This window comes from Aulonocara sp. 'chitande type north' Nkhata Bay, linkage group LG10 (assembly GCF_057382095.1).
Source record: "Aulonocara sp. 'chitande type north' Nkhata Bay isolate Kocher_YH1m ecotype deep benthic linkage group LG10, A_spYH_male_GT1.1, whole genome shotgun sequence".
Lineage (NCBI taxonomy): Eukaryota > Metazoa > Chordata > Actinopteri > Cichliformes > Cichlidae > Aulonocara > Aulonocara sp. 'chitande type north' Nkhata Bay.
In genome coordinates, this window is record NC_141353.1 from 14,695,053 (window position 1) to 14,705,231 (window position 10,179).

Consider the following 10,179-nt stretch of genomic DNA (forward strand, 5'->3'; position numbering starts at 1 on the left):
TTCATCCAACAACAGTTTTTTTGAGTGCATGAACTACAGGGAAACACTGGATGTTATTTTCAGATTGAATTTCTTCTTTGTTCTCAAAGCCTATTTGTTCAATTTAAGTTACTTTTTTCAATCGCATTGTGACCATCAGACTAAAGTCATCCACTTGTTACACTGCGTGAGTCACTATAGGTGCTTGATGCTGGTCAGATGTTGTTTGACAAACAAAAGGGGAAATGTTTGAAGTGTAGTGTGAGACTAAAGGGCAGTAACCAGACAATTGTGGTGACACTGAATGATTGTTTGAATTCATATATAATCATGTGTTGTGAAAGAAATCAATATGCTTCAGCGGGTGCTGCAGCAGGGGCTGGGGGCCATTTGAAAGCATGGCAAAATGTGTGTTATAAATTGACTTGTCATTCTGAAGAGGTCCAAACCAAAATTTTTCAGTGGACCAGAGATGTACACTTCAACTGCCTCTCTCCACAGCAGGAAAAAAGCACTTGTTTTACTTAAGGAAAGCAGTAAAATGGAAGAAATCCTTTAAAATAAAACAGAAAACTAACTAGAAAAAGAAGCACACTGAAAAACACCCAGGGAGTCAGGGAAGTATTTAAACGCTATGAAAAGGATCAACAGATATCTGCATATAATTATAGATAAATCCGCTGGAAAAGGACACGGATTTATGGTTTACGGTCCATTTATAATCCGTTTATACTCCAGCGTCTGATGAACAATCATGTCTGAGCAGGCTTTAGTTTGTGTACAGGCAAAACACTGCAGTGGAAAACTACAAGCTCTAAGCTATCAGCCCACAACAATTTTAAAGGTTTTCATTAGCTTTTTTAAATGTATCTACATTCCTAACAATGAGTGGGAGATGTAAGAGGAAGTCTTAAACAGGATATCCATTATCTGGGATGTGGACATCCTGTATACAAGGGTGTGATAGTCATTGATTTAAAATTGATGGACTTTTATAGGCATTTCCTTACAGACAATAATGGTGAGGGGGGGTTCTTTTGTCCTTTGTAATTCTCTCCCAATGCCATTTATGTTGTTTAGACACTGAAAACTGGGTTAGAGTAGGATTGGGAGCCACTATTTTGGCCTACACCCTGATCCTAAGGAGGATGTCCATTGAGGATTCTAGTATTATGCTCACACCTTCCATCCTCTTTATCTTTTTTACCCTCATCTTTTGTTAGGCCTCCCATTTCCTGCTCTTGTAATTTCTGGGCTCAGTAACCTCCACAACACCCTTGACGCCAATAATGAAATAACTCTCCTCTCATCCTTGGCTATCTCGTCACAAATACGAAACCTTAAAACTTAGATCCTCTTAGCATCACATAAATATGAGAGCTCAAGCACTGTTTACTCTTCTTTCATTAACTAAAACACGGCTAACTTTGCAATGTAGAGGATTTGAAGTAAGGAGCGCTTTGTTTTTTCTGTGTCATATTATCCCCACATAAAGTTCTGTCAACACCTGTGAGAGTATTCACTTTCCTCCCGCAGCTGAGTCCGGCTGCTCGCTCTCTTTTTCTCACAGGACGTGTAGGAGGAAAAGGATGTGGGTCATGCAGGCATGTATGTTTTCCATTGCTCAAGTTATACCTGTAAATGAATGAACTGCAGCCAAAAAGACATGAGCTGTATTCATTCCCAGTTTGATGGCTGTTAAGAGGAATTCTAAACTGTGTCATGAAGTGACCTAGATGTTGATGTGAAGTAGTGGCAGTGCTGGTTTCTGAGCATGTAGGGCCTTGCAGATGACTTGCAGGGTTTTGCTTCTTGCTGACTGTAAGAGATCAGTAAGTGCCTGAGTTTGGCAATAGATTTTACACACTCAACACAGTTACCACGGTAATTCAGGAAATGGCCTGCAGGGTGGTGGCTGTCTTTGGGATTAAAACTGGCAGCAGTACTACTGTGCAGGGTTTGGGCTTTTTCCTGGTGCTCTACACTTACGTATTACTGTTAGATGTCAGAGTGCAGCTTTGTTGTTTGTTTGGAAACATACTTGGGATTTAAGCATTTATCACTTCTCACTGTGGCAAGATTCACATAAAACATACAGTTGTGGTGAGAAATTTATATGCACCCATCATGAATGTCATGGTAATTTGGGGCTTTGTATGATTTATTTTTAACTGGATCTTTTTTCCAGGGTGGAATGATTCTACGTCTACATCTTTTATGACTTTAAAGAACAAGAATTGGATGCATAGGTTTGAATTTATTTTGGATTTTCTCTAATCCACACAATGTAAGAAGTATTATATACAGTGCATGCTCAAATATATTGGGTTACAATATCTTGTAACTTGACAAGGCCAAGGCATTGTTAGGTCCTCTTGTTAATAATTGACTACAGCTGGTAGTTTCTTTATGCCATCGTGAAAAGGACTTCTTGACAGCACCCAATGGATTGACCAGTACTCGGAACAAGAGGAGCGTACATTGAACTCGTTGAAGATCTAAGAAGAAGAACTGAGAAGAAGCTCTGTTGGAGCCATTTCTAAACAGCTGCAGATTGTTAAAACCTGTGATCAGTTCAAACAAGAGTACAGAAGAAGACGTTTTTCTGATGTGTCACCACTTTGCCAAGGTCTAGAGGAAGACCCAAACGGTCATTGTCAGATGTGAGGAAAATGTTTAGGATGTTCAGGAACAACCCAGGAACCACCAAGGCTACAACTGGAAACTGCGGGAACAGCATTGTCACCGTCCACAGTGAAGTGAATTTTATTCATGGACTGAAACCGTACCGACCAAGAAAGAAACTGCTGCTCAAAAAAAGGAAACGGTCAAGCTTGCCTATAATCTGCAGCTGCTCGCATGGACAAGCTGAATGTTTTCCGGAGAAAAGTTTTATGGTGAGAAGACATGCAAATTTAGCTATTTGGACAGAATGACAGGAGGTATGTTTGGAGAAGTAAAGGTGAGGCTTTAAAACCTCAGAGCACTGTACCAGCTGTCAAACGTGGTGACGGCAACATCTTGCATCTACTTTATTGCAACAAAGTGGATGGAATAATGACAAATAAAGACTAACTGCAAGGTCTTCAACTTCCCTTCAAATTAACAGACACCTGAACAATCAACACACTTCAAAACTGGGTTTGGCATGGATAATGGAAGCTAACATTAAGCTGACTGAATGGCCTTCCCGAAGCCCTGTCCTCAACCCTATTGAACAACTGTGTACTACACTTAAAAGTGGAGTCTGTGCCAGGAAAGCAACGAATTTAAATGAACCCTACCAATATTGCAAAGAAAAGCAGTCAAATATTCACCCACAATTATACCAGAAAGTTCTTGATGACTACCAAAAGTGTCCTGGTCAAGGTGCAATTTGCTAATGGACATATAAACAAATATAACTGAGTATATGTATATATTTGAGCCTGCATTTATGCTTTTGACCCTATGTAGATTAGATAAAATCAAAAAACATGTAAAAATCCTTACAGCCTTGTAGCCTTCATTTCTACCTTGTGAACTGCTGTGAAGTGCTTTTTGGGCTGATTTTTGCTTTGTCTTTGTTCTTTAACCCTAAAAGAAAGCCTTACACTATTTTAATAGAATAATAATCATGCCCTGTAAAAACAGGGCAATACATAGTGTACAACATGAACATAACGTTAGTTCAGGTTTAACATTTCTCAGCTTTTAAGTTAAGCCCCTTGTTAAATAACACGTCATAAAGCATAAGAGCATAACAGCATATAACACACAATCTGTGTTACAGATATCAGTTCATTTGAATATAAGATTACTGTAACAAAAACATTTATAACCAAAACTTTAATTTATTCGTAGAATCACGCTGTATAATTTGTCCTTTTCTTTTGTCTTTTTTGTCTTTAACTAACTCGAAGATTAGTCACAAGAAGCATAGCCTGTTTTTGTATTTCTCTGTATGTTCCAGTGACCAAAAAAAGACTCTTTTTAAGAGTAAAGAATCCTGCTTAGCATATCCATCATTAATTTAAAAAAACAAACAAACAGGGCTAACAGTCAGCAACAAGTCTGCACATCAACACAGAGCTGTAAATTTCCACTGGCTTCTTCAGGTCACCCACAGAGCATCACCTGAAGGGTTTCCTGTCAAATAATAAGTAAATAGTAAACCCGACTCAGACATGTGTGGGGCTGCCCTTTACAGAGCAAGAAGCAGCACACAGGCTGGTGGGTCAGCGCCTGCAGAACATGCTGAAGATTGCATAGATGCACGTTTCTCAGGTCGACCTCTTATATCATCATGTAGAATATTTTGCATGTCTGTCAGGGTTTACAACAACAAGTGAAGTTCAGAGCAGCACTCGTGCATCTGTCTAAAGTTCTGAAATAACCTGCTAGTTTCATGATTTATTCAGGAAGAAGTCCCCTGTGAAAACATGGTTATTTGCCAATAAAGACATGCTAATGCCTGTGTTCTGTCTGTATTGTATCATAACCTTCATTCTGCTGTTGATTTTATTTGATTTACACACTATTATCCAGATCAGCGTGAGGAGCTTGTTTGTTAGTGTGAATATGAATACATTCATTTGTCAGGTTTTGGAATATAAGTCATCAGCAACCATATATAGCATTTGTTTTACTCGCTCGCTGCTATAAACCTTTACAAGTCCCATGGCTCTTGCGCATGCAGCTCTTTGATCAGTTTCCTCATCATTTTGTGTTTAACATGCTATTGCTGCTAAGGGCACGGTCCTCGTGCATTTGCATTATGTCCAGAAAAAAGATCTGTGCTTCATTTGCTAGATTAATTGCATGCTTTTTACTCTACTTAATGTACTTTGTAGCTCGGTTTCATCATTACAGCAACATTTTGATGCTTTCAAGTACAGCCTTTTCTTGCTAGCCAACTTCTAGATTTTATTCATGTGACATGCCTGAACTAATGTTTTTCATTTCGCTCTGATGGCGCACATGAAATACAAATTGCAGGCTGTGCTGAGCTGACAGGCGCCATGGTTTGGCAAGCCAGAGCTTTACAACACTGGCAGCTTTCAAGCCTTTTGGCTCTAATTAAAGCCACACTCTCCCCTCAGGACGGACATTTATGTCAAAGCTTCTTTGGACTTTTGAAATCACTGACGGCTTAATATCTTTATATGCTTTAAATGAAAAGGTTATAGGTTTACAGTAGCATGAATAATCGGTCTGGAATAAATCAAAAGCATTGACAGGAAAACAATACATGTTTGCACACTGTCTTTTCATATTTACAGGCTACGGCTGGTATATGACTAAGCGTTGCCACACTGCATCACACAGGGTTATTGCGCAAATATGTGGTGACCTAAGACACTTAGGTGATAGTGTCTGTTTGTTTACACCTCTACATCGCTTCCTCTTTAAACAATCCCCCATCCCTCTTAATTTAATCTGAGCAAATAACATCAGGTGTTTCCACTTACAGCATGCCGGTGGTCGCTATTCCTTGGCAAGCTTCTCAGTTTGTCACAGAGGTGAATGGAATTTCACTCCTTAGAGTTGCAGAGTTTTATCTCTTTCCTATCCACACATCAACACATAATTAAGATAAAAATAATCTCTCTCCCTTAAAGGCCTATTACCCAATTTTCCAAAAACAAGAGCCCTAAATTGTTCCTCTGCTTCGCCAAAGTGCTCCACGAGACAAAGTGTTCTTATCTGTGTTCCACGTTGTTTTGAAACAGCATCTTGATACCAGATCGTATTTCTCAGAATTGGAAAAGAACACATTCTCCTTTAAAGGATCTAATAAAAAAATGCATGTTTCAAACAACAAGGTTGCTTCTTCTGTCTTTGCGGTACTGAGTTTTTCAGCAGACACAAACCATGATGAACTGGACAAATAATCAAATACTGCTAAGCATGTCCATCACGTTAACCTTCAGCTTGTGATGCAAAGCGGGAAGTAGCCCTGTGTCTCTAATCCCCTACTTTTTGTTGTCTGTCACACATGTATTGCTGTTGATTATTATTCCTAATCCCTTGTGTCAGAAGTATGCAGAGGAGAGCGAAGATTCATGGTCCTGTCAGGGGTGCTGCTGCCAAATCTAATCCTCTATAAATATGAGGGATATGTGATTCATTGCATTGTGTTTATGAGCCAAGATGAAGAATCTTGTGTTTCTGTACAAATGTTCTATAAAAACAAAAACAAAAAATGTCTTGCCAAAACTCTACAGAAGCAGACACGACTTGTCTTTTTATCAGTTTTTTAAAGCGTAGAATGAGATGAGTTAAATGACTAACATTAATCGTGATATGTGCAGTTTTATTGACACCTAGAGCACATGAAGTCAGCTTTATGGCCTCATGACTTAATATTCCAGAGAAAATTAAAACTGAAAAAAAAAAAAAAACGAGTCCCTCAGAAGTGAGACGAAGACCTCGAGAAGGTCTTTGGGAAGTCTTGGCAGGGACCATGTGACGTGACTTAACTCCAGGCTTATTCTGAAAAGTAACCTCAGATATTTCTGTGCTTTTTGTCCAAGCATATTTTTATTTCCACAGCTTAAGGACGTTTTATTGTTCCAGAGCTCAGGGGTAGTTTTAGTGCTCTCTATTGGCTCAGATGTGCTTTCCATGATGCTAGTAATCAGACTTCTCTGTGTCAGGTTTCATTAGCCTGATTGGGGCAGTACATCTCTTTTGGACCACATCTTCAGCTATTTATATATATATATAAAAAATTAATAAATAAAAACAACTTTTTATAAGGAAACTTTTACAGCAGTGTTTCTATCTGTGAGCCCAAATAGTTCAAGCACCAAATGCTGCTCCTTACAGATGTTGTTGAGCCAAGCAGCACTCATGTCCATCAGTTTTATCTTTGTTTGTATGCCTACAAAAGTTTCAGCTTCACTATCTCTACTGTAACTTGGCTATTTCATGCATCGTGGAGCCACTGACCTCGAGGCATGGAGTCTGTTGTTTGTCTCTGTGTGAATATTTACCCTAAAACCAGCTGTTTTTGACACAAAGACTTCCGATCTGTAAATCCTCCCACTTCTTTGGTACCACGGGGTCATACGGAAACCGCATCTGCCAAGGAAATATATATATACAAATTTACCATAATTGTTATTGTGATTTAATTACAAAGCCAGTTTTCTGTAAACATAACCATAAAAGTATCCCCAGACAAAATCACAACATAGTTTAGATGCAGAGCGAAACTCTCTTGTGTTTTGTATTCACAGATGTGGTAAATAAGCAGGAAGTAAATGTGGTTAACTAAGAGATTAAAATGCCAGAAAATATTGCTTTTATACCATACTCGTTACAACAATAAGAGACTAACAGAGTTTTTTTTCTCATTTTATTATTAATTCTTTAACTTCTTGTTAACCCTTTAAGACCTACCATAGAACCAAGTCCGCCAGAGCTTATATTATATTTTTACATGCTGTGGAGCCATTTTTGGGAGCATTTCAAGTTGATGTACATCAATACAACCATTATAGCCCAGATTTTAATAATATGTATTCATTAAGTGCATAGTAATTACATAAATTGCAAAAAAGTGCAATAAACTACAAAAAAATTGAAAATCGTTTTTGATTTTTTAACATATATTTGTAGTTAGAGAAATTTAAGAGGCTTATCCCTCAAAACTGTAAATACAAAAAAGTTGCACAAAATAGTTTCCCACCACAGGAAATTTATTTTGAGTGTCTTCATAGTTTTATTTTTGAAATACACCAATTTTTATACACTGCAGGAAAAACGAAAATAAATATTATACTGCAAATTTGCAAAAAAGCAGCATATGCATCAAAATAAACTATTTCCAGCAGTGCAATATGAGTCCTAAGCATCCCAGAAACAACACAGAAAGTCATAAAGTCAAAGATAACTTTTAAAAAGAGCAGTATAGGCCCTGAGGCCCTGATCGCAAAAAAGACTACATTTCCGCGAAAATGACGTCACTTCCGGTTTCGGCCAGGTAATGGCGGAAATGCAAAAGTTCGCGCTGACGTCTATTCCAACGTAGGAAGTGTTTTGAACAGCTGATCGGACCGGCAAAGCGTGTTTCTGGAATATTATGTTTTTGTTCCTGCAAGCGCTTTTTATGCAGTTTTTGCAAAGCTTTATGTGGAAGGAAACCGTGACCTAGGACAAGCTGATGGCATCAGATGTAAGTACAACTCCTCCGGTTTCATATGCAAAAAAAATTTTTGCGCTAGCTTACGTGGTTGCAGTGCTACCGGATTTAAAAATAGTTACGCATAACAGAGCGTTCCCGCTCTGATCGGCTCTAAAGGGTTAAATCATAAAACTGTGATTAACCACAGTTTTTGGAAAGCTGAGTTTAGTTTCACTAAACACACTCAGGCCTGATTACTGTCAGACCTGTTACATCAAGAAATCACTTAGACAAAAACCTGTTTGTCAAGGTGAAACAGGCTAAAAGATCACAAAAAGCAACATCGTACCACAATCTAAAGAAACACCAAGCTACATCAAAGTCATTGACGTCTTTCTGGAAAGGCTCACAAAGCCATTTCTAAGGCTTCTAAGAGACTCCTGTGAACCGCGGTGAGAGCCATTATACACAGATGGAGAAAACTTGGAACAGTGGTGAAACTTCCAAGGAGTGAGCAGCCTACCAAAATTAGCATATCGACGACCCATTCAGGAGGTCACAAAAGATCCCAGAACAACATTAAAGAACCGCAGGCTTCACATGTGTCAGAATTCGTGATTCAACAATAACACAGAGATTGGGCAACAATGGCATCCATGAGAGAAAACCACTGCTGACCAAAAAGATCACAAAGACTCGTCTCATATTTGCCGAAAAAACATCTTGATGATTCCCTCAGACATCTGGGAAAATATTCTGTAGACTGAAGGGACAAATGGGGAACTTTTGAAACATTTGAATTCAATTTTATTTTATTTATATAGCACGAAATCACAACAAAAGTTGCCTCAAAGCGCTTTATATTGTAAGGTAAAACCTACAATAATATATGCAGAGAAAAACCCGACACTTATATGACCCCCTATGAATAAGCACTTTGGAGATAGTGGGAAGGAAAAACTCCCTATTTACAGGAAGAAGCCTCCAGCAGAGCCAGGCTGAGGGAGGGGCGGGGCCATCTGCTGCGACCAGTTGGGGCGAGAGAAGGAAGACAAGACAAAAGACATGCTGTGGAAGAGAGCCAGAGATTAATAACAAGTATGATTCAATGCAGGGAGGTGTATTAACACATAGAGAGTGAGAAAGGTGACTGAAGAAGAAGAACTCAATGCATCATGGGAATCCCCCAGCAGCCTACACCTATAACTAAGGGAATATATATACTAGCTTCCTACACATAATTCGGAAATGACAAAGTATGTGAAGGTTATGAGCCGGAGGGGAACAATGTGGATAGAACATGATGTGCAACTATAATTACTACATTTTACATATTACATTTAGAGGGGTTTTTTGCTATATATAGCCCTACATAAGCACAAACAGGGTACATGCTTATTAGTAAGTTGATGGATTTACGTTAAGCTCATCAAAATGTTGTTTGTAATAAATGTATGAAAGCAGCATAAGTCTATCCCAGCACCAGTATATCTTACATTGACTGTTTCCTGCCTCACTTCATGGTCTTGGATTTAGTATATATTGTTGCTTCCTTCATCGTGCCTTGCAGCTATGCTTCATATTGTAAAACCCGCTCCCTGGTTTAACCATTACTCTGGGATATATCAGAGCAGAAATTCTTGGAAGAGCTCCACATCCATTATTTTCTGCCAGCCCTCCAGATTGTGCTGCTTGCAGGGAGTGTAAGACTGCATTATAGACTGATAAAGCAAGAAAAAGTGCTCAAAGAAATCTGCTGAACTGCAGAGCAGCAGAATAGAAACCCTGGACATTTTGTGTACATTTGCACATCATAAGGTTTTAATCATACATTATGGCAGAAGAAGTCATCGCCATCTGTATGCTGTTTTCCAGCAAAGCAACCAGAAGACCATTCCCCTTTAACGCTGACTGATTACCGATGACGGCAATGATTTCAGGCCTCCTTTGCATCTGACATTACCATGTTTCTCATATCCAGAGCATCCATATGGTTTTACTTCGGTGAAAGAATTTCTGTGAGAAAGAGGTCTGTTCGGCACAGCTGTTCTCATTACAGCTGTGGTCAGTGTCACCACCATCGAGTCGCA

General features: G+C 38.9%; 1 protein-coding gene across 1 annotated transcript in view; it reads right to left on the minus strand.

Moving 5' to 3' along the window:
* Positions 1 to 7,020, minus strand: part of LOC147320458 (carotenoid-cleaving dioxygenase, mitochondrial-like) — a 55,560-nt gene extending 48,540 nt beyond the window's left edge. The window contains exon 1 of the mRNA XM_086308467.1: positions 6,957 to 7,020. The gene's annotated coding sequence lies outside the window, so the exon portion shown is untranslated. The remainder of the gene's footprint in view (positions 1 to 6,956) is intronic.
* Positions 7,021 to 10,179: the final 3,159 nt, after the last annotated feature.